Source organism: Notamacropus eugenii, chromosome 1 (assembly GCF_028372415.1).
Source record: "Notamacropus eugenii isolate mMacEug1 chromosome 1, mMacEug1.pri_v2, whole genome shotgun sequence".
NCBI lineage: Eukaryota > Metazoa > Chordata > Mammalia > Diprotodontia > Macropodidae > Notamacropus > Notamacropus eugenii.
The window spans coordinates 257,039,336-257,064,790 of record NC_092872.1 but is presented as its reverse complement, the minus strand read 5'-3'; the positions used below and the strand labels follow the sequence as shown (position 1 = coordinate 257,064,790).

General features: G+C 41.3%; 1 protein-coding gene across 30 annotated transcripts in view; it reads left to right on the top strand.

Annotated features, from left to right (window-relative positions):
• The window catches only part of PEAK1 (pseudopodium enriched atypical kinase 1), a 297,886-nt gene that overhangs the window by 164,240 nt on the left and 108,191 nt on the right, over positions 1–25,455 (top strand). The window lies entirely within an intron of this gene.

Sequence of the window (25,455 nt, the reverse complement as noted above, 5' to 3'; positions counted from 1 at the left end):
TGTGAGGAGCCTTGGCTGCCATCTGGTCTAACCCTCACCTAAAAAAGAATCCCCTCTATGTCATCCAGGGTCCCCCTGAAGACTTCCAGGGCCTCCAACCCACAGGCACTCATAGGCAGTGCCTGAGGAGGATGGGTGCTGTATCCAGCCTCAGTGCCTTTCTAGTGAAAGTCCTGGTTCTCTGGGTCAGAGCAGACCAAGCCTAATCCTTCTTTTACATGGTGGCCAGGTAGATTCTGAAGGACAGCTGGGCCACATATGCCCTGGCTTGGGAAGGAAACTTGCTCTCCAGGTTATCTGAGCTTTTGTTGATCCCTTTACGGGGGGGCCACCTTTGTGTTATTGACTAATAACATTTCAGAACATTCCACTTTACAAAATTGAAATTTGTGCTTTTTCAAAAGCATCTTTTTATTCTTTGCGTTAGAGAAAAGAGGGGAAAGATTCCTGGGTATACAGTTGGTCCTTTAAGATGAGGTTGTGTATCCTACTTTAATGTCCATCATCATAAGTGGGAGGGCAGTAACTGAATAAAGGACAGTAATTTCTGCTTTTCATATCTAAGGTGAGATTTTACTGAGGGACTTTTCAAGCACTTAGAGGGTAAATGACCATCATGTCAGTGGTCAGAAAAAAACATCTCAGTTGCAGGCTTTCTTGCTTTGTTTCCATGCAGTGTGGGCTCTTCTTTTGGTCTCTATTAAGCCTTCATAGCCATGGAAAGATTAGGAGTAGCATAGGAACTGCTTTGTGCTTTGCCTTCTACTATTATATTTCCATCTTGACAGTTAGTCCACCAAGGATTGTAGGTATCATCAGTTTGGGCACCTCTACCACCAGCAGCTTAGAGATTCACCATCCTGCAGCCAAAGCGTCCTGTGAAGTGAGCTAGGCTTGTGCTTGGTTGTTCCCAGTGTACAGTTACCTCCTTTCCATCACCAGAGATTGCCTTTAGCTGGCTTTACATTTGAGGGCACAGGGCCACATGATCTCCGTGTCATGATGAACCATCAAAGGAGGATTTTAGGAGACTTCTTCTAATGTGGAAGTTGCACCACACATTTCAAGAATTAGATGGATTTTTAGAACATTTCAATGCAGAGCATGTTGTGAAATAATTTAGCAAATACACAAATAGTTTCACTGAAGTTTGGGGAATGACCAGTATAAAACATTTCATTTCAAATAAATTATACAACCAAATTGGAGGTGTCTTTAGGTACTTTTTTTTTTGTAAAAATGATGATTTAACAGAAGACATGTTGATTCAGATTCTGTCATTTCCATACACGTGAGTCCAGAAAGACGAGCATTTGTACCACACACTAAAAACATTCAGTTCTTTTTTTGTTGTTGTTGACGACAGCTGTGTCTTCACTGCTGTTGTAAGTACCTACACGTACTTCCCTCCTGTTTCCTGGTTGACTAAGTGGTTCAGAGGGGAGAGAGGAGTCGGTAATCTTGTTTAATCCGCCTTTCTTTGGTGTGTGGTCACACAACTGGGAAGCATATTTTCAATCTGTTCCTCTGTGGAAAAGCCTTCCATCAAGAGGCAAGTATTGCTTCTCTAAAGTTTTTTGTTTTATTAATGTCTTTTATTTTTAAACTACATTTATTTATTTATTTCAAACTACATTCATTTCAAAATCTGTTTCTCCTCATTCCCCTACAAGCAAGCCTCCCTTTATAACAAAAATTTAAAAAGAAAAAACAGCTCTGTAAAGCTGGCCCTCAACTCAGCCCTAACTGACAGTGTGCACAGCATCCCTTCCCCATAGTTCTCCACCTCTGCTGTGCTAGCCTCTCTTTCTGAGGCCAGACTAGCATTCCATTCTGTTTTATTGGTTTTTCCATTTTTGTTGCTGGAGCCGTTGTGTGCGTTGTGTCCCTGACTGCTTACCTCACTTGGCATCAGTTCTTGTAAGTCTTGTCCTGTTTCTATGAGTTCTTCATATTCCTCATTCGTTACTGTCATTCCTTCACCTCTGTGGACCACAGTTTGTGGGGCCATTTCCTGAATCAGTGGGCACATATTTTCTTTATAGTTCTTTACTGCCATAAAACAAGCCACCATCACCATTTGTCTTTTACCTTCTTGGGATATATGCTTCACAAAAGGCATAATAGTTGCTTTTTCAAAGCCTAAGTAAAAGTCCAAACTGCCTCCTAGGTGGTTGGACCATTGAGGGTGCCTGGCCTCCAAATCTCCAGGTGGGAATGTTTCCATATTTTTTATCTTGACTGTGCTGGTTGTGAGGTGAAATTTAGGAATTGTTCTGATTTGTATTTCTCTTGTTAGTAACTGATTGCTTTGATTTCATGATTCTTTTGAGAACTCTGTGCTCATTTGGCCTCTTAAGGAGACTGGCTTCTGGTCTGCTACCTTTGGGTTTGTTCCTCACACAGCTTAGCTATCAGATCCTTATCCAAAATATTTGGTGCAGAGATTTCCACCCTCCCTCCAACTGTAAGTTCTCTTTTTAACTATTTTGATTTTATCATGCAAAACTTCAACTGTATGTCATCTAGATTATAAATTCTTTGAGGATAGAGAAGGATTGTTTAGTTTGGAGTTTCAAAACATTTGTCTGAACATGGTGTTGTGTTAATTATGTGGGGTGATCGAAAGGCTGCTGGATGCCATATCAGTTGGGCTTACTTAAATGTTTTTCTTTTTATAAGGAAGGTCCCAAAGCTGGACATGAAGGATTTTTTCAGAAAAGATTGAAATTAATGTAGAAACAAAAAGTATCAGTGAAGCTTATCTCTGGAGAAGAAATAAAGCTTCTGATGAGGAGTGCAGAGACCTGGACCCTAATCCCACCTGTGACTCTTAACTCCCTGAATGATCTTGAGTTCACTGATTTACCTCACTAGGCCTCACTTTCCTTGTTTTGCAGACAAAATGAGGGTGTGAGACTAGATAGAGGTGGCACAGTCTTCACCTCTAACAGCTTTTAGTTATATCATTGTGCCTTCTGACATGACTATCATCAGCCTTTGTTGAATAGCACCATTAGATCCTGGAAGCCTTCTCCATTTTTAGCACAGCACTATATTGTCTGAGCCATCCATGAGCCAGTCACCTGGACAACATGACTAACGACATCTGGCTTATCTGTAAAGTGAAGGGAGGTGATTAGGGAGGTTTCCTTGCACCACTGGCACTAATAAGTCTCTGTAACTTTCTGTTTCTTCTGCTTTCAGACTCTAGGGGCAAAAGGTATTACCTCTTCTAACTGGCAGCCCTTACAGTCCAGCAAGTCTTTTGTTCTCTGTGCCAGTCCCTTCGTACAGTTACCAGATAGTGTGATGTGAAGGTCCTTCAGGACCCTGGTTCCTGCTTGCCCTCCTCTGGACATATCCTGCTAATCAGGCATTTGCTGATATAGGGAGCTTAGAAATACATGTCACATAGACTAGTTGAATGAGTCAGCAAATTATTTCAAGGGATTTTGTAAATTTTTTGTGAATTTATAATTATTTGTTTATATTAATTTAATTTTAAAATTATTAGCATTAAAAATTTAATTTACTTAATAAAATTTATTGAATTTATAATAATATATAGAGGTAGCTGAGTCTGGAGAGAGCCCCACATTGACTGGGTGCCCGCGGGCCATTCCCTTAATCTCTCACTGTCCCCATCGGCTCTCTCACCGTCCAAGGGAGCAGTGCCTTATACAGATGATGTACCCAGACCAAATAGTGAATAAACTGACATATATGGATTGGGGGGAGCAGAGTTTGGTGGGATCTTTGCTCTGCCACGTACCACCTGTGTGACATTGAGCAAAATCACCTTATTTGTGTCTTAGTTTCTTTATGTGTAAAATGAAGAGACCCCAGGTTACATCTGAGATCTAAACCTGTGGCGCTGTGACTGATTCTGCATGAAGCAATTGGGGAGTAATTAATTCCTAAATTACATCTACATATCCAGCTAGAAGAGCTATAGGAACTGAGAAGACAAAGGTAATTGAGGACTAGAACAGTCAAAGAATCCATTCAGTTCTTAATTCTAGTCATTCAGTCAATAAGCATTTCTCAAGTGCCTAGCTATGTGCTAGGCACTGTGTCTAAGCACTGGGGTTGTCCTTGACTTTATGGAGCTCACAGCCTAGTGGAGGAGACAACTTGCAAACAACAACATCCAAACAAGATGTTTACTGAGTAAATTGGAGATGATCAGAAGGCAGGGCAGATTTGGTGGAAGCCAGTAGGCCAGCTGAGGAGGGAGAGTATTCCAGTGGAAGAGCCAATGTCAGGAGATAGGGTTTGTTGTGGGAGGAGGAGCAGATGAAGGCTTAATGGAGAAGATGGCACTTGACCTGCACCTTGGAGGTTGACTGTGAAAAGGTTCTTCTCCTGAAAGAGGGGTGAAGGAAAGTTAAGTCACCAAAGGAGAGTAGTTACTTCGATGTGGAGTTGCTGTTTTGCCATTGCTCATCTCATTTGACCTTACAACCGTATGACATAGGTGCATTTGATGGCCAGTGCACCTGAGGCAGCAAGGTGACCACAGAGCTGTCAGGGCCCAGAATAAAGGCTCTCATGGCAGCCTTTGGACTCCAAAGGGAGCACTCTTGTCACTGTCACAACTGCCTCTGCCAAGTGGGGAATGAAGCACCCACCTGCCCGGGAGATGGAGGGCAGGCTCCACGTGTCAGACAAAATTAGCTTGCCAGTCCAATGGCAATTCTTAGAGCATTGAAGTCAGAGAGCTGAAAAATTTCCTTCACCATCTAACCATGGAAGGAGGGAGCGACAGACTTTAAATATTCTGAGCACTGCTGAATGCTAATTGATCCACTGTCCCTTGGAGGACTTTGGGAAATTGTTGTTAATGTGATAGTCAGCTAAAATCCAATATGGGATCTCTTCCATCTGTTACCACTTGAATCTGTACTAATTACTTCAGTCTCAAAGAGGAGACAAAGTGAAGGAGCCTGATAGGATTCCCTTGAATCCTTCCCTTCTGGCCCCATCATTCAGCCCATACTTAAGCATGGCTGGCTTTTCTCCTCAGGCCATCCAACTATCCACTGAAGGCAATCAAGGAACGTTTCCAACCCTGACCATCAAGTTTGCCCTCTGCACAGGACTTCTCCCCCATGGAAGGGGGAACTTAGAGTTACACATCCTTTCCATTGCCCTCTCTAAGTCTCTATGCCTTTGTCTTTGAAGGGTCGTTGAAGGCATTTTGTGCACAGATATTTCTCATATAGAAACATTTTTTCTCCCTTCCCTAATCACCTTCCCTATGCTATGGCTTTGGTAGAAAGTATATTTATTAGAAAAAGAATGGCACCTCCTCCTCTTGATATACTGCTAATTAAGAAAACTATTGGTTGATTTTTGTAAGGGCTAAATGAAGGATTTCTCCCAAGAGTGAAAATAAATAAATAAATTCATGTAAGGAATTAGATGACTGTGCTTCAGGGAAAATATGTTGTATATGCAGTTGCCATAGGAACCCAGCAGCTAGACATGTGAAACGAGCTTATAATATCTCTCCCATTTACCAATTAGAAATCAGAGATGAGTTGCATTCATTCTCTCTTGGCCCAAATCGGTTTGGCACATACAGTTATGTAAAATATGCTCCTGGTTTGGCATATTTGCTACTATTTGAAGGAAGGGGGGAGCACAGGAGGTTGCCCTGTGTTAAAATTGTATGCTTGAGGCACAGAAATAAAACATAACTGCAGGAGAACCCTCCTCAGAAATCATTTGCTTCAAACGAATGGCAGGGCCAGGAGAGAGCCAGCAGCTGGGCTGCACTGACTTGTCCATAATTAACGGATCTAATTATTTCCTTAAAATCGAGAAACATTTTCAGAATGTTGGACATAATTGGTACTGCCTAATTGGTTGTCAGTGATGTCATCTGCTGAAAATGCTTTGCTCCATAGTTTATCCCTTTCTTCGTGTGTGTGATTCCATTTCACTAGAGGCCAGGCGCTTCAGAATAATCGCTGTGTGCCCTGCTAGCATACATCAGTTAGCTTTCAATTTCATGTTTTATAAATGAGAGAGCATTGAAATTCAGGGATCAAATACAGGAATTTGAAGGATGCTTGCAATCCAACAAATTTTCTAGAGCCTAAATTTATTTTCAACTACTGATGACAAAGCCTAACACAAGCAATGTAAAACCAACGTGTGTTTTTTCATAGGCCCACAGATGGAACTGATATTATGAATAAAGGGAATGTGGACATTATCCGTTCATTTGAAGAGGGCGTTGCCCACTTGGGCCTAAATATGAGGCAATCATTTATTCACCTAATTTCACTTTATTAGTTTGAGCCCAAGGCTCCATCTTGTCAGGATCTTAATCCTGACTATTCTTTGCATTCCCCAAGGTCTCAGCTTTATGTTGTCTGCAAATTTGACAACATCTGTCTGATATATATCAGACATGTATCTGATAAAGGCAAAATCTTTACCTTTATTTAAGTCAGCGGGTTTCTGAGTGGGCTCTGTGGATTCCTTGGGGTTCTCCAGATGATTTCAGGGGGTCAGAGAGGTCAAGACTATTTTCTTAATAATACAGATATGTGAGGGGCAGCTCAGTGGCACAGTGAGTAGAGCACCAGCCCTGGAGTCAGGAGGACCTGAGTTCAAATCCAGCCTCAAACACAAATGCGCTTATTAGCTATATGACCTTGGGCAAGTCACTTAACCCCAATTGCCTTGCCTTTTCCCCTCCAAAACAAACAAAACAAATATGTTCATTGTCTTTTAAAATACTTCTCCCTTTTCTGGCTACCCACCCCACCCAAAACTCTCCCTTAGAGGCAGTTAGCTAAGTGGCACAGTGGATTGAGCACTGACTCTGAAGTCAGGAAGACCTGAGTTTAAATACTTAGGCACTTAGTAGCTATATAACCCCTGGATAACTTAGCCTCTGCCTCAAATTCCTCCACTGTAAAATGGATATAATAATAATAGCACCTACTTCTCAGGGTTGTTGTGAGCAACAAATATTTGTAATATTTTTAAAGCACCTTCCTTTCCTTTCTCCCTGTGTAGGACCAGATTTTTACCCAAATAAACAAGTTGAGTGCTGAAGCAGATATGAGAATCCAACAGTGTTCGTGATTTTTTATTTTTAAAGTTATTTTTAATTTTAAAGTGTCTTATTTACTATTAAATAATTTAATAATTGTTTTAAGAATTTATCGATTTTAACTTCTAATAATTTTGGTACAACTAAGTGGTACATTGAATGGAATGCCAAACCAGAGTCAGGAAGATCTCTCCGTTCAAATCTGGCCTCATGCACTTTCTAGCTGTGTGACCCTAGGCAAGTCACTTGCTGTGTTAGCCTCAGTTTTCTCTTTGATAAAATAGGAATAATAATAGCACCTCCCTCAGAGGGTTGTTGTGAGGCTCAAATGGGATATTTGTGATGATCACTCAGCCTGATGCCTGGCACATAGTAGTAGGTGCTCTAGGTAAATGCTTCTTCTCCAGCTTCTTCTGCCAAAAGCCCTGCTCCCATGCCACCTCCTACAGGAAACCTTCTCTGAGTTCCCTTCACTCCTTCCAAGTTGTTGGATTTCCATCCTTTGTACATTTGATCTTTATTTCCTTGGGTGTGTGGCCTTGAAGACAATGTCTTTTTCATTTTTTCTTTGAGAACAGCTGCATAGCCATGCAACAGGGACCAAGTAACATACATTCAGTGTATCCAAGTTTTATCCAATTGAGGAAGAACAGAATGGGCTGGGCCCAGTGGTTTTGGTTTTGTTTGTTTTTTAACTGAATGTAAATCATAGCTCTGCCATTCATTACCCCTGCAACCTTTGGGCAAATTGTTTCTGGTCTGCAGTTTGCTCTTTTGTAAAATATTAATTGAATTTGATGATCCCCAAAGCTCCCAGCTTTTAGATCCTGCATTTTTGTGTAAAAGAAAGGAGCATATAAAATCTGAGTTAGAATGTACTGCTGGTTGATAGGGAGGGGGCCAGGAAGGCCGGTGTCACTGCAAGGAAGTGGCATTGCCCAAAGCATGGGTCTAAGAACTGGGAAATGGCATCTGTGTCTAAGAAAATAAATTGGCCTGGTTGCTGTGGCGGTTCCTTGTAGGTAGGGAGCATCAGAGGCTTAAAGGGGCTTCCTTGAGAAGTTTAGGTCTTAGGAGTCACTGCCTCTGGTGGGCATGATCTGAGAATAGGCAATGTCATTCTCCCCTCCACCACTGCCACTTCCCAAGACATGTAAGACATGTGTGAGAAAGAGGAAGAAATGTTGGTGTTGATGATTCAAGAGGCCCAAAGCATTTTCACTAAAAAATTGAGTGTATGACCATCATAAGCTAGGAAAAACTATAAAGGCCGAAGTTGAAACATCAAAGAAAACTCCACAACGTTCAGAGCTGTTCAAAGTGAAGTCAGTAAGTTGCCCTCAGCACCAAGATGGCCTCATTCCTGGAGGCTTCAGGCAGACACTGAGAAACTACATTGGGGGCAGGATATGGAAGAGATGCCTGACTTCTAGGCAGGGAGTTAGACTGGGCAATCTCTTAGACCATGTAGTCCTTTTTCAGTTAGCTTTTTGGTTTATTTATAGATCTTTTATAAAATCAAAATAAAGGTGCAAACAAATTTCATAACCAAAGCAGCTTGCCATTGCTCTAAAATAATATTTTTTTATTTCTTAAAAAAGTAAGTAGCCAGCATTTTGACCATAGCCATGCTGTAAGGCTTATGTGTTAATAGTCACTTGGCGCTCACCATTTTTAAACATTTTTGAGTTTGTATGAGCTAAATTAGGACCCCAGTGCTTTTGAATAATTTGTTTGCAGTCTACCATTTAAGTGCCTTTTTGATACTGTTTTCTTAAGAAATACCAGAATTTATTTTTGAGGATCTTTTAATGAAATTAGATGCTTATTTATTTAATTTGGGAAAAAGTATTGATTACAGTTGGGAACAGGCTTTATATCTAATTAAATTATCACTGTAATCGTAGCTATGAATGTACCTAAGTTTTGGAGTTTGATTCCATTTGTCTCATTTATGCATCAAATAGGAAGATTCATAGTTAGTATGTGAACATTTAAGTAAGCCCTTTTAAGGAACTAAAGGGAACAAACAACTTTTTCTCGTTGTTGAAAGGGTGAAAGCAGAATTGAGCCATCTGGATGAGCAGAAAATTATTTAGAATTCCTTCCAGTATGATTAGATGATGTACAGACATTAGGAGAAAAATAAAGTAATACTGCTCATTACAAAGTTGTATTTTTTCAAATGGCATAAGAACTATTCTGAAGGATGTAAATGATAAAGGGGTGAGCATTTCTTTGGGATCTACAGAAGGGCATCCATCAGGATTTGGATAATGATCTGAGCATCAGTGGAAATGGGGCTGTCTCCAGCTGGCTATAATTAGGGCTGGATTGTTTCATGCCTTGGAGACACTGAGGTTTCTTTTAATTCATAGGATCCGCAGCTATCTTGTTCTGCTGTTCATTTCCTGTGACATGAAAGCCTTCATTTATTTCTCACAAAGAATTTGAGTGAAAGCAAACATAGATGTATAATGTGGGGTCAACATTATTAACATCTTCATTCTCTGATATGGAAATGTAGGACTGAGGAATGATTCAGCTACATTGGCAAAATAACCTGGAGAGCCCTACTTTGAGATAGATGGGAAAGAGGGAAATGTGGTCAGAGAGCACAGTGGGCAGAGTAAGCTCTGATACCTGCCATCTGTAAATCCTTGTTTCTAATGAGGAGTGCTCAGCTTAAGGGATCTAGCAGTGGGTTAGCAGCTTCAGTGAACAGTTCATTGACAGGTGGAAGTAGTTCTTTTAGTGGGACATCACATGGAGCGAAGGCTTACTTTTTATGATCTTTATTTTAATGATGTATTTGTTTCCCTAATTAGCACATTGTACCTGAAGAGAGTAAACAAGTAAGAAGGAGGTATATTTTCCCACCTATCCATGTTCTTTTAAGGTATGTAGTGTTTTGATATTTTCAGAATTCTTGCAGATCTTTGCACTCATCAGTCAGTAAACATTTATTAAGCATTCACTATATACCAGGAACTTTGTAAGCACTTGGGATTTTTTAAAAGAGGCAGAAGACAGCCCCACACACTAATAAGGAAACAAGCAAATCTGTGAAAACAAGCTATTTAGGAAAGAAATAGAAAATGATTGACAGAAAGAAGATTTTGGAATTAGGAGGGATTGAGAAAGGCTTCAGCATCACAGCTCTACCATCCCTTTATGGAGAGAGTCTATTATTTGTTTTGGACTGATAGCCAAGTCTTTGGTGTTAAGTCTCTCTGGATGTAGTTATCCCAGTCCTGGCAAGGTTGTTTGCCTGCCCGTCCTCCAGTTCTTCTAGCTTGGTTGGATTTGCCAGAGCTTGGTATACCTTGTAGAACCTTAGGGATTAGAGACTCTCCTCTGTACTGTGATATGATATCAAGGCATTAGTGGAAGACCTTATTTACTTGTTCATCTCTAATGGGAGCTCACTGGACCTAGATGGTTGGTGGTATAATAAAAGAAAATATTTAAAGGCATTTGGTATACTGCTGAACAATTATAACAGTAGGCAAAACCTACAAGATTTTAAATTAATCAACATGTTTTCAAAAACCAGAAGATTTGCCAGAAATCACATAGAACCTGATCTGTACATAAGGGGTAACTTCTTGAGATGCAAACATTTCATAAGTACTAGGTAATGTAGGTAATGCTACAGGAGGCAAAATTGCAGAACCAGTATTTAATCTTTTCATCCCTCAAAAGCTGGAGTGATGAACAAAATTGATTCCGTTCAAGATCTGAAGTTCGTCATCTGGGAAGACTTGATGGTTGAGGTGGAAATGTTGGGACTGTGGGGAAGTGACCAGCCTCCTCTGGAGTTCCTTGTAGAGATGAGGAGAACCAGATGTCATCTGACATGCACTAGTCTAGATTCTAGGAAAATGGCTTCCAGAGTGAGCATTCAGAAGAAGAACAGAGAGGGGACATCAGCCTAAGAGGAGACAGGAAATGACATTCAGAAGACGCCAAGGGAAATAATCCTGAGAAGAGAAACTAGCATTTTTCTGCATGGAGAGTCTCTCTCTCAAACTTAGGTAGAAGAAAGTGGCTGGCAGAGAAAGTCAGGTCCATATACCGTAATCTGAATACATCCTGGGTGAGGAAAGAATGAGAGGCAAGTAATCAGCTGCCCCTGTGTAAGGGCAGAGAGGAGGGTTCCAGGAGGCAAGGAGGGAGGGTGCCACTGACGGCTAGACCCAAGGGAAGCAGGACTGCTCTATCCACTTTGGGCTTCTGTTCTCTTTGTATAATAAGGTTGATGTTTTCTTCGTGTTTTTCTCAGCCTGCAAATGAAAATGCTTACCTTCCTCAAAAGATTATCATGAACTGCTCACCAGTTACTCTCTGGTTTGGTTTTTTAAACTCTTGTCTCAGTCAAGTATGGTGATGATCAGAAGTGGCCCACTTTGCATGTGAAAATGCTTTGGAATCCATTATTTCCAGCTGTCATGTTCTGAGGATATTAAACAGAGTGTTTCAAAGTCATGACAGTTTTTTGGGCTGCTGCATTTGCTACTGAAGGTCAGCCTCTGGTCCCCAGAAACTATGCACCTTTCTAACTTGCTATCTTGAACAAGAGGGGTTTGCTTATTTGTGAGAGCAGCCGCCATCTATGACCAATCCTTGTGGTCAGAGAGTATCATGTGTTGGGATATGCTCTGCTGACAGACCTGTCACAAATCCAAACCCTAGAGAATCAGCTGACCCAAAGCTGGCCCTTGGGTCAGCCCCTGCATTTTGCCCAGGTGAGGGCAGAGTGACTTGCCTGAGTCCCCACCCCCCCCCCCCCCCCCCCCCCGCCCCACGCACTTGTGTAAGTGCCACAGCTTGGCCCCAGATTCCAGCCTCCTGACTACAGACCTGTCTCTTTCTCCGGCACCATTTATGGGGTGTGTGCTGCATGATGCTGGCTATGTCACTGGGGAGCAGAGTCTTCATGACCTTTTTCATGGTGTTGGCTCATTGTATGGGCAAGTACAGAGCAGTTTTACCGTTTCAAAAATATGCAAATTGAGTAACATTTTTAATATATTCCCATTTGAAATGGGAAGGGTACCAAGATTCCTCATCACCCCACCCCACACCCAGCCAGGAGGACCAGCAGCAGAAGCAGGCCTCTATGGGCAAAGCCAGGTGAGCCACAAAGATCACAAGACAAGGTTGGGCTGCCCTCTGCCTGGTGCTTCCCCTGGTCTTGTTGCCACTGCCTCTTAGCCTTCATGAGGAAAAGCACAACTTGGGGCTGACTGGGCAGCAGCTTCCAAGATCCAGCCACCCCCAAGCACAGATCCTCTGGATGCCTGCCTGCAGGGAAGCTTGGTCCAGTTTAGGTCAGGAATAAGTGGCCTCCACGCTCCTGGCTCTGGGGATTTTGTGGTTCTGGAATCAGGTAGAGATGAAAATGTTGAGCCAGCCTTTCCTTAAAGGGAATCGCTACATCTCAGCCCAACCTAGTGTTGTTGGCAAAGAGACTGGGAGCTGGACTTTGGAATCAAGCAAAATGAAATTTACTGTTTTTAGTTACCTCCTTTCAGAGCATTTGTTCCTAAATCTAAAACTATTAAAAACTTACTGAGAAGATTGTGATTGTTTGCTGTCATTTTTTTTATATCAGAGAATATTCTCAGGCAGGGAGATACAGGATGTCTTACAATAAATGTCATGTTCTCAGTATGCCAGTAATTTGGGGAAAGTCATACCTTCTCTCCATTAATTATATTCTAGTTATCCTGTATACAGCTTTTTTGAACATGGTTATTCTTATGTTGTCTCTCCCATTAGGCTGTTAGCTCCTCAAGGGCAGAGACTGGCTGTTTTTAGGCCTTTCTTTGTATCCTTAGCACTTTGGCACTTAGCATAGTACTTGGCACATAATAGGGACTTAATAAATGTCTACTGGCTTGACTGACTAAGATTGTTCCAGCTTGTCACATTTCTTTGGGAGAATTGAAGATGTTGTTATTCGCTTTTTCATCTATAAATGTCTTCTTAATTTTTCTAAGACCACTTGTCCACTTGTTTACTGCAAATGTAAAAAAAAAAAAAAAAAAAGGTCTTACACTTTTGTCCAAAAACTACAAGATAAAGGCCTGGAAACTAGTTTTGCATGCCCTGTGGTCAAGAAACTCATCACTGAGAATTTACTAAATCACAATTTTTTGGTCAAGGGGGAAACGAGTTACCATAATTGTGCTGTGCTTATCAACCTAAAGCTTTAGACCTGGAAGAAGGGACCTTAGAGGTCTAGTCATTTACAGATGAGGCACTTGGGCTCTACCCAGTTTAGATCCGCCTAAGATCTGCTTACAGGTTGTGAGTGGCAGAACCAGTATTCCCACGCAAGTGTCCTCTGACCCCTAAAGCCACACTCTCTCCAGTGCACCGAAGTGCTGCTGCCCCTTTGTTCTCTAACACCAAAGTTAGGGCTCCAGTGGATCTGTGTCCCTGCTCAGCCCTTTCCTAATAGTGTGATTTGGGGCAAATCACTGGACTTCTCCCCACCTTAATCTCCTCATCAGTAAAGGGATTTGAAATAGACTTTTAAGATCCCTTTTAACTCTATATGATTATCTAATTTGTTGTTTTATGTGCATCTTAAGAAAAAAAATATGCTCCCCAATGGCCCCCAAAACTAAAAGAAAATGTTCTTGATTGCTGAGAAATTAAAAAATTTCTTTCCATACTGAAAATAACAACACCTAATAGGCCATACCTGGTTTGTATAATGTCTAATTTTAACTCCTTCTGTTTCAAGTAAAATGCCATTATGCTTTTTCACTTATTAAATTAAAGTTTGCATCTGTCTTTTGAGCTTATATTTTAAAGATGGCCTTGGGTAGGACAAACTGCTTGTGGTTCTTTTTATTTTAATTCAAGTATATATTGGTCCACACACTTCATCTGAATCTTTACTGAAATACTATTATGAAATTAGTGGGGCCCATTATCATTTTTTGAACTACCTAATTTAAATTACAGGTAGAGTTATAATAGTTTTCTCCAATTCTATTAACTAAGGTATTCCCATATAATATATGAAATTTTTGATAGTTTTAAAGACTTAATTGTATTGAGGCTTCACCATAATTAGGGTCAGCCTTTGGACAGATGCTTGGAGGTTAGGTGCCATGATACTCTTCTCAAGTGAGGTAATATGTATATAGTGCTTTGTAAACTTCATGGTGCTATATAAACGTCAGCTATGATCTTTATTGTTACTATTACTGCTTCTCAGGCAAACTAAATCAGCAATCAACAAGTAGTTGTTGAGTTTTCACTATGAGCACAACTAGGCCTTGTGAAGGTTACAAACAGACATGATACTAAAGCATCTGTCCTCAGGGAGCTTATGATCTTGTTTCAAGGCCTGAAACTACATGAGATCATTTGGGAGAGCAGGAGGCCCAGGATCTGACTAGCTCTGTCCCCAGCAAGGCCTGGGATGTTGGACAAGTCTTCTGTACTTCTTCGGCCCTGGTTTTCTCTTTCTTCCAATGAGGGTTATGCTCAATGACTGTTAAGTTCCCTTTAAAGCTCTCAGGTCCTCTGGTGTAATGCAACTTTGAGAGCTCTCACTGAGGAGACCAAGACTGCACCCATAACTGTTCACTGGTTTGCAGAGCACATGTATGTCTCCAGGAATGTTTGTGAAGGCCATACACAGAAGTTGGCCCAAGAAGGACCCTCATGGGAAGGCCGAGCTCTCCAAAGGTGCAGACAACACAGAACTGACTTGCAGCCTTGTCGCCTCCTAGATAACAAGAGGGATTGATGTTACCTTTGAAAGGGAAGCTGGCACAGTATAAGGAGTGCAAGCATCAAAAGAGACTCAGGTTGAAAGCCCAGATTTGATACCGCCCACCTCTGTGACCACAGGCATCTCACTGAGGCTCTCTTGAGTCTCAGTTTCCTCCTCCATAAAAAGGATCGATCATTGAGGCATATTAGAAGGGATCTTAAAAGTCATCTGATCCAAACTCCTCATTTTGCAGCTGAGGAAACTGAGACTCAAGAGGTCATATGAGGCTGCAAAAGACCCAGGATCTCACAATCATGGAAGAGGCTGTAAAAAGATGTCAGACTTGTGACTTTTGGGTAATAGAAGAAATTTTAGTACGTAGAAATTTTAATTGATCAGATGTACAGAAATGGCAGTTTATTTTTGCAATATCTAGATTGATAAACACACAGCAGTTCTCACTCATTTCCTCTGAGCAGAAAACTATTAGTTTTTTTTTTAAATTAATTTATTTATTTAACTTTTAACATTCATTTTCACAAAATTTTGGGTTCCGAATTTTCTCCCCATTTGTCCCCCACCCCAAAACACCGAGCATTCTAATTGCCCCTATCACCAATCTGCCCTCTCTTCTATCATCCCTCCCTTCCCTTGTCCCCATCTTCTCTTTTGTCCTGTAGGGCCAGATAACTTTCTATACCCCTTTACCTGTATTTCTTATTTTCTAGTTGTATGCAAGAACAATACTCAACAGTTGTTCCTAAAACTTTGAGTTCCATCTTCTCTTTGTCCCTCCCTCCCCACCCCTTCCCTTTGGGAAGGCAAGCAATTCAATATAGGCCATATCTGTGTAGTTTTGCAATTGCTTCCATAATAGTCATGTTGTGTAAGACTAACTATATTTCCCTCCATTCTATCCTGCCCCCCATTGCTTCTATTCTCTCTTTTGATCCTGTCCCTCCCCAAGAGTGTTGACTTCAAATTGCTCCCTCCTCCCACTACCCTCCCTTCCATCATTCCCCCCCACCCTGCTTATCCCCTTCTCCCCCACTTTCCTATATTGTAAGACAGGTTTTCGTACCAAAATGAGTGTGCATTTTATTCCTTCCTTTAGTGGAATGTGATGAGAGTAAACTTCATGTTTTTCTCTCACCTCCCCTCTTTTTCCCTCCACTAAAAAATCTTTTGCTTGCCTCTTTTATGAGAGATAATTTGCCCCATTCCATTTCTCCCTTTCTCCTCCCAATATATTTCTCTCTTACTGCTTAATTTCATTTTTTTAAGATATGGTCCCATCCTATTCAATTCACTCTGTGCTGTGTGTGTGTGTGTGTGTGTGTGTGTGTGTGTGTGTCTAATCCCACCCACTACCCAGATACTGAAAAGTTTCAAGAGTTACAAATATTGTCTTTCCATGTAGGAATGTAAACAGTTCAACTTTAGTAAGTCCCTTATGACTTCTTTGCTGTTTACCTTTTCATGCTTCTCTTGATTCTTGTGTTTGAAAGTCAGATTTTCTTTTCAGCTCTGGTCTTTTCATCAAGAATGCTTGAAAGTCCTCTATTTCATTGAAAGGCCATTTTTTTCCCTTGAAGTATTATACTCAGTTTTGCTGGGTAGGTGATTCTTGGTTTTAGTCCTAGTTCCTTTGACTTCTAGAATATCCTATTCCAAGCCCTTTGATCCCTTAATGTAGAAGCTGCTAGATCTTGTGTTATCCTGATTGTATTTCCACAATACTTGAATTGATTCTTTCTAGCTGCTTGCAATATTTTCTCCTTGACCAGGGAACTCTGGAATTTAGCCACAATGTTCCTAGGAGTTTCTCTTTTTGGATCTCTTTCAGGCCATGATCTGTGGGTTCCTTGAATACTTATTTTGCCCTCTGGTTCTAGAATCTCAGGGCAGTTTTCCTTGATAATTTCATGAAAGATGATGTCTAGGCTCCTTTTTTGATCATGGCTTTCAGGTAGGCCCATAATTTTTAAATTGTCTTTCCTGGATCTATTTTCCAGGTTAGTTATTTTTCCAATGAGATATTTCACATTATCTTCCATTTTTTTCATTCTTTTGGTTTTGTTTTGTGATTTCTTGGTTTCTCATAAAGTCATTAGCCTCCATCTGTTCCATTCTAATTTTGAAAGAACTATTTTCTTCAGTGAGCTTTTGGACCTCCTTTTCCATTTGGCTAATTCTGCTTTTGAAAGCATTCTTCTCCTCATTGGCTTTTTGAACCTCTTTTGCCAATTGAGTTAGCCTATTTTTCAAGGTGTTATTTTCTTCAGCATTTTTTGGGGTCTCCTTTAACAAGGTATGGACCTGCTTTTCATGTTTTTCTTGCATCTCTCTCATTTCTCTTTCCAGTTTTTCCTCCACCTCTCTAACTTGATTTTCAAAATCCTTTTTGAGCTCTTCCATGGCCTGAGCCCATGGAATATTTCTTTTGGATGTTTGGGATACAAAAGCCTTGACTTTTATGTCTTTCCCTGATGGTAAGCATTGTTCTTCCTCATCTGAAAGGAAGGGAGGAGATATCTGTTCACCAAGAAAGTAACCTTCTATGATCTTATTTTTTTTCCCTTTTGTGGGCATTTTCCCAGCTAGTGACTTGACTTCTGAGTTTTCTTTCCACACCCACCTCGCCTCCAGATCCACCCAGCTAGCACTTGGGGTCTGAGATTCAAATGCTGCTTCCCAGCCTCGAGGCTTTCGGTGGGGGCGGGGCTGCTATTCAGTGTGAGATTAACTTCAGGTGCTCAGGTGAGGGCAAGGCCACCACTCAGGGCTCAGTTCCCTCAGGAGGTCTATGTGGAGACCTTCAACAATGGATCCAAGCTCCTGCCTGCTTTGGGAGCCTTTGTCCTCTGCCACCTCCGCTGCTGCCTCCCGAGAGGGCCTGAATCATGGGGACACCCCACTCCTCTGTCAGCCACCCAAAAAGACTCTCTCACTGACCCCTGTCACCTGTGGGTGGAGGGACCTGCGCAGCTGCAGGAGATTCCGTCCCTGAAGCCTGCTTGGATCCGCTGGTCTCGGTGCTGCACGGCCAAGGCAGGGCTGGGCTCCGCTCCAGGTCCAGTGCGCCATGGACCCCCTGGGTCGGCCCCTCAGGTCTCTCTGGAACAGCAGTCTCCTCCACTCCCCTGCTCTGTGGCCTCTGCTGCTCCAGAACTTGTTGGGAGTTCCTCTTTACGGGTAATTTCTGGGCTGTGGGTTTGGAGCTAGCATATGTGTGTCTTTCTACTCCGCCATCTTGGCTCCTCCCACTGAAAACTATTAGTTTTAATTAAATTTTATTTTCTAAAATTATCAAGCATTTCATTTTTCTCCCTCCTGCTCTTCTAACCCTGGAAAGTAAAAAAGAAAAAAAAAGCCCCTCGTAACCAATATGTACCGTCAGGCAAAACAAATTTCCACATTGGCCACGGTCAACAACGTTTCTTAGTCTGCATATCTGTTAACCCATGAACCATTATTAATAAAGATTTCAGTGGCAAGTTTCTTAAACCCCTCTGTGTGTCTACCAGGAAAATTGCAAAACCAGAAAATTAGTCCATCAAAAGTCTCCCAATTTATAATGATAAATTATATTTCATATAAAAATAGCGTTTATTTGATAGCAGGAGCTGCCAAATGTGTTTTAACAAGTATAGCTAGAAATTCAAACAACTCTGAGGTATTACTTCATACCCGTCAGATTGACTAAGCGACAAAAAAAGGAAAATGACAAGAACTAGAGGGGATATGGGAAAATAGAGACACCAGTGCATTGTTGGTGGAGCTGTGAGCTAGTCCAACCATTGTGGAGAACACTTTGGAACCGTTCCCCTATTAAACAATATATACCCCTTTGTATACCACCCCAAGATCTATACCCTAACGAGATCAAAGAAAGAGGAAAAGGACCTATATGTACAAAAATATCTGCAGCAGCTCTTTTTGTAGTGGTAAAGAATCAGAAACTGAGGATATGCCCATCAGCTGGAGAATGACTGAACAAGTTATGGTATATGATTAGGATGGCATATTGTAGTGCAATAAGAAATTAAAGGAATGATTTCAGAGAAATTTGGAAAAACCTGTAGGAATTGATGCAGAATGAAGTGAGCAGAACCAGAATAAAAATGTTTACAGTAAATAAAGATAATCACCCTTTAAAGACAATACAGTGACCAACCACGGTTCTAAGGACTCATGGTAAAACATGATCTCCACCTCCAGAGAGAGAACTGATGATCTTCAAGGGCAGATTGGAGCATGTGTTCTTTTATTATAGATAGATAGATGGATGGATGGATGGATGCATATTATATATATATATATATACATATATATATATATATATATACACACACATGCATACATATCTATGTATGTGTATGTGTGTATATATATGTATGTGTATTTACTAATGCAGAAACTGTTTTGCATAAGTATACATATTTGTAATGGATTCTACTTTTCTTACCTTCCCAATGGCTGGTGGAGGGGAAGGAGAAAATTTGTAACTGAAAATTAAATTAAACTTAAGAAAAACCAAGCATAAGCTGACAAAGACACTGAATCATAGATTGAGAGCTAGAAAAATTCAGAAGCCATCCAGTTGACCCCCCTCATTTTGCAGATGATTAAAATGAAGCAAAGGAAGATTTAAGTGAATTACCCCAAATCATACAGCTAGTAAAAGTCTGAAGTAAGATTTGAACTCATTTCCTCTCCCCAAGCCCAGTGCCCTGAATTGCTAGGCAGTAGTTCATATATAAAGGAACTTGGGAATATTAGTGGACGGCAGGCTGAATGTGAGTCAACAATGTGGCACAACAGCCAAAAACCCTAATATTTTAGCTGTATCCATAGCAATGTGTATGTCTCAGAGGTGTTTAGGGTCAGCTTAGAGGAGTACTTTGCAACCACAACGTTCCATATAAAATGCTAGCTGTTATTATGTGTTAACCATTCACAGTTTAAGGAAAATAAACCAAAGTGGTTGAAAGTGTCTTATTGCCAAGACTGTGCCATGTAACTAAGCCAGGTAGCCAGTGAATTAGTCCATTAACATGTGTATCTTGGCTGCCACCACAGGCAGACCTCAGAGCGAAGGAGCACTCAACATCACTGGGGACACTGCACAGGGCTTTACCTCATCCCTCACTGCTCCCTGCTCAGTGACAGTGTTTCTGCTTGTCTTCCTTTTCAGCCTTGACCCATGCACTCTGACCCCGAGAGCTTGCAGCAGTTTTCAGACATCAGCTTGCCCAGAAGTGATGCTAGAGACACCATTGCAAGGCAGTCTGGGCATGAAGCTAGAAGCCCTGAGTTTGGCTGTCACCTTTGGGCCCTTGACAAGGACTTGGACCTTTCTGAATCTCAGTTTCCTCATCTGCAAAGTGGAGTTAATGGGTCGTTTGTAAAGCTATTGGAAGGAAAGCCCTCCACCAGCCTGAGAGTAGAATTCAGATGCCTCCTGCTAGATGGAATGTCAGCTGGCCATTGAGGGAGCATTTATTAGGCTTCTGCTGTATGCCAAACATTGTGCTGCTTGCATAGGTCCTACCCCCAGGGAGCTTTCATTCCTGTCCTTGGTTTGCCCAGAGTCACAGAACTAGTAAGTGTCAGGGTCCAACTTGAGGTCAGGTCCTCTCCCAGACCAGTGGACTCCTGAGTACACTAGTGAGGGTCTATTGTTTGAGTGCTTGAGGAAGACAGTGACAGCTTAGACATATGCACTGTAGTCGTTGGGGGGGCTCAGGATCATAAAACAGAAAATGTCACAGTCGGGTATTGGTGATCATGAGTGTTGTGGGCTCAAAGATGTCTGTTCAAATCCCAGTTCTGTCACTCGACATCTGTGGGACTTGGACCATTTCAGCTACTCTGGATTTCGATTTCCCTAACTGGAAAATGAGAGTGTTGAACCAAAAAGCTTCAAAGGTCTCTTCTGACTCTTAAGTATAAAATCTTTTCATTTTACAGATGATGGATCAGTCAATCAGTTAAACATTTATGAAGTACCTACTCTGTGCCAGGCACAATGCTGAGTACTGGTGATGCAGAGGGTAAAAGACGAAGCCCTGCCCTGAAGAAGCACAGGGTCTGATGTAGGAGACAATGTGCAAACAAATAGAGAGCAAGCTTTATTTCTTCCCAAGATAAATAGGAAATGCCTAAAAGAGTTTAGGGAAAGCACTGGAATGAAGAGGATTGAGGAAATATAGCAGATGGGATTTTAGTTGGTTCTTAAAGGGAGCCAGGGAGGTCAGGAGTGGGAGCAGAGGAGGAAGAGTGTTCTAGGCCTGGGACCGGCCCAAGAGAATGCCCAGAGCTAGAGTGTCAGGGTCACTGGATCCAAGGCTATGAGGCTGGAAAGACAGGAGGGGTCGAGGGCATGAAGGACTTCGAATGCCAGAGTCGTTTGTCTTTGCTTCTAGAGGCAAAGGGAGTCACAGGAGTTTATTGATTAGGAGAAATGACATTGTCAGACCTGTGCTTTAGGAAAATGACAGTGGCTGAATGGAGGATTAACTGGAGGGAGGAGAGACTTGGAGCCATCCCCTACCCATCAAGCTATTGTAAGAATCCAAGTGTGAGGTGATTAGGGTCTGCACCAAGGTAGAGGCTCTGCTAGAGAAGAGAAGGGGTCTTATTGGAGAGATCTTGCACAGGCAAAATTAAAAAGCTTGGCAATAGCTCAGATGAGGGGATGGGGGAGAATCCAGAATGACTCCCAGGTTGTGAGCCTGAGGGACTGAAAGGATGGTGGTGTCCTCTATAAGTAATCAGGAACCAAGGTTGAAGAGAGGGTTTAGGGGGAAGGATAATGAGTTCTGTTTTCTACCAGACATCCACCTCTAGGTATCTCAGAAGACATGCAAGATTGGGGAAGCAAAGGTGGATTTGAAAATCATCAGTATAGCAATAGATGAGATTCATAACTGCAGGCAGATAGTGGCCTACATTTTGGTATATGGTGCTAGTCTGTCTCTGCAAGGAATCATGAACTGTACCTTAAAAAAAAAGTACCAAGAACATTCCATTCATTCTTAACATAATTTAAGGAGAGTGACACAAGGCTGAAATCCTCCAGATAGAAAATGGCCGTAGTTTGGCTTTGTTATCTTTGCTTTAAAAGTTTCATGTTTATGTTGGCTTTTTTAGCTTAATGTTAATGAATCAAGAAAAATGAGCTTTTATGCTCCTGAATCAAAAGGTTTTATAAATGCATAATACAATATAAAGCTGTGTTTTTCTTGATAATATTTTGAATTTGCAAAAATTAATAATTGGCACCAGAGTGAGTTTCACTTAAAGATTTGAGCAGAGCTTTAATGAATACTAATGTAAAAGAAACCAAGCGATTCAAATGGAGTGCTCTAAAAGTTATGCATTTTACTTTCAGAGAAGTTTTCTTGAAGCTGGTAAAAATTTCCTAATTACAGTGGAATGGCATTTTGCAGTTGGAGTGACACCTGTTTTAGGAAGGCTGTGTTCATTTCTCTTCTTTGTTACCTGGCATAAAAAAGGCCTAGATATGGGGAGTGGGTGGTGTCTATTTTTGTGGAATTCCCATTCCCTTGCAAGAACAGCTCTCTGGATTAGTGGGACCAGTCATTGTGGCAAAGATAGAAGCAGAAGGGAATAGCTGTTTTATCTGAATTGCTTTTTACGATTTTTACCTCTTTTTCAACCTTAGAATTTGTATCTTTGTTGCCCTTTGTTATTAGCAAAACTATTGTTGTTGCATTTTATGGTCTATGTATTCCATCCTTGGACTGGATCATTTAACTGAGTTAGACCTGACTCAGAATATTTGGCCAGGTTACTTGTAATGACTATGTGGCTAAATTCATTATGGTGACCAGAGAGATAAGGTACAGTATAAGTAGCAGTCAGGTGCCTGGAGGGCCAGATAGATCTCCAGTATTTATTGTTAGGGGTCTTTGGAGAGCTCCCTTAGTGAAATAAGGAAGAAGCTCACCTTTGACCCTTCAATGGATGATGCTTAAAGAGCTTGAGAGGGAAAGTAAAACAGCAAAATTAAGTATCCCTTGGCTCTAATTAATAGTTTTAGAAAAGCTGGGTCACCAGCATAAGGAAAATCAACACAGATTGTCCTTGAAACAGAAATGAATGCACTTTATGATCTTTAAAGACCAGGCCTTGAAGACAGAGGAAGGGCAGATGACTAACCATCTCCAGTAAGAAGAAAGCCCCAGGTCTATCCCATTCTTATCCTACAGAAACATTCTCTGGGGAGTAATTTTCTCCACAAGGGAGTCAGAAGATAGATTGGCTTTCACTGCCTCAGAAAAAAGGGAAGTTTCAGCAGAAGTTAAAATATGGCACTAATGAATCATTAGGCCAATGTCTAATGAGAGCCGTCTATAGAAGTGACTCGCAACTTTTCTTCTCTTGCTGAGTTCTGTCAGTCTGGAAAACTTAGAGGATTGTCACTAACAGAGTCCTCACATGGGGACCTACTGTTGTGGCTAAAATGGCGGATACTTTAGACTTGGTTCAATAAAGGTCCAGGGAGAAGATAACAAGAAAGGGGGAGAATGATCTGAGCGACTGGATTTATGTCCTCACTCCCCTGACCAGCCTGCTTTGGGAGGGTGATTAGATTCAGGTATTTCAGTCCAAGTGTCCTGGGTCCAATTGCAAGCTTCTGATGAGCTGAACCATCCTCTTCTTGGTTGAATGTGCTCATTTAATCCTGTGAGTTCAGGAGTAAGTGCTAGGGTTGGAGGGAGGTGGAGCTTTATTTCCATCAGAATGAGCCCTTGACTTCATCATCCTTACACTGCCAAGTCTTTGAAGGAATGTAGCTCAGAATATGCTGGGGAGGGAAGGTCTGGTCGGTAGAGTCACAGGAAGAGTCCTTAGAGACCATTCATTCAAACACCACCTTCATTTTACAGATGAAGAAAGTCAGGCCAAAACCAGGACAAGTGACTTGCCTGGGGTTTTGTGGGTTCTCTTCAGCCCACCATTGTGGGGTCCTTTTGAACCAAGGGTCTGAAGTCTAAGGGGAGAGCAGATGGCGGCAAGTCCAAGGCTTATCCTGTTTCCCTGCATTTTGTATCCATTCAAATCTGCTCAAGTCATTTAACCTCTCAATTTCCTTATACCTTTAAAATGATAATAATAAACATACTCTTTGTAAGAAAAATACTAAAACAAGATAATAATGTGAGATTGTGGTATTTATTATTATAGGAGAGAATCCTTGTGATACAAAATAAACCTGGGGATAGCGAGCCCAAGATGTTCTATCATGAGAGATGGTGATAAGATTGTTATCCTTCCACCTTTAGAAGCTAATAGTGGCACAAAGTTTCACAAGGAGTAGATACCCGGTAAATCTTTGTTGAGGAAATGAAAAAAAGAGCCTGTAGAAATGGAACAGCAGGGAGTAAACATTTACTAAGCATCTGTAATAAGCCAGGTTAAGCTCTTCACAAATGTTTATCTCCTTTGATCCTTACAGCTACTCTGGGAGGTCGGCGCTATTATTATCCCCATTTTACAGCTGAGGAAACGAAGAGAGACAAAGGTTAGGTGTCTTGCCTAGGATCACACAGCTGACAAGGGTCTGAGTCTTCATTGGAACTCTTTTTGACTAGATTTAGCGCTCCATCCACTGCACCACCTAGCTGCCTCTGAGGAAAGGTCTAGGGTGTTGTTTAACCTCTTTAATAATATATTATTAAAAGAGGGAAGAAAGGAAGAGATGAAGATTCTGGCTAGATTCCACTAAAAAAGGTCAGATTCTAGCTTCTTCCGTAAAACGACATTGTCATGTAAAACCAATATCATTTCACATGATGGACTTCTGTGTTTCTTAGTCTCCTGGCTGAAAGTTGTAAAGATCTATATGAAGCTTACCTGTTCACTCCAGTCTCAAAATATACTCATTAATTTGATTTCTTGCCATCCAGTCAATGCTTCTTCCCTCCTTATGGCAGAAAAATCAGTTTGTCATAAAATTTCAGAAGATTGAGTCTCTGGAGGACATTCTGATTTTAGTCTTATTAAAATATTTCCTTTGTATTTTTATGTGTTTTTTAAGTTGTATTCCTTGTTTTCTTACACAAATATCTTGGTGTTAATATGTAAAATACAATCTTGCTATTAAAGTCTCTCTGATGGCAAGAGCAACCTAATCTTTACCACTACTCCGGAAGTCTTTCAGTCGTTTTTTTTTGCCTTTACCATGGGGCTTAAAATCTCCAGGGTCCTCAGAGGCACCTCTTGGAGTCCAAACCCCAGGAAAGTTCCTCTCACTTGCTTTTGGGACTGACTTGCTTTCTTGCATTTATATTCCTAGGACTGAGCTCAGTGCCAGGCCCATAGTAAGCACTTAATCGATGCTTTTTTGGTGTACCATCTATCTATCTATAGCCTTTATCTCCCCTTTTCCTTCTCCCCACCACACACACACACACACACACACACACACACACACACACACACACACACACACATACACATCCATCCTATCTTATCTATAGCCTTTATCTCCCCTTTTCCTTCTCCCCCCACCACATACACACACACACACACACACACACACACACACACACACACACATCCTACAATACATTCATTGTCAGGCATTACTTGTCTCTTGAGGTAGCCC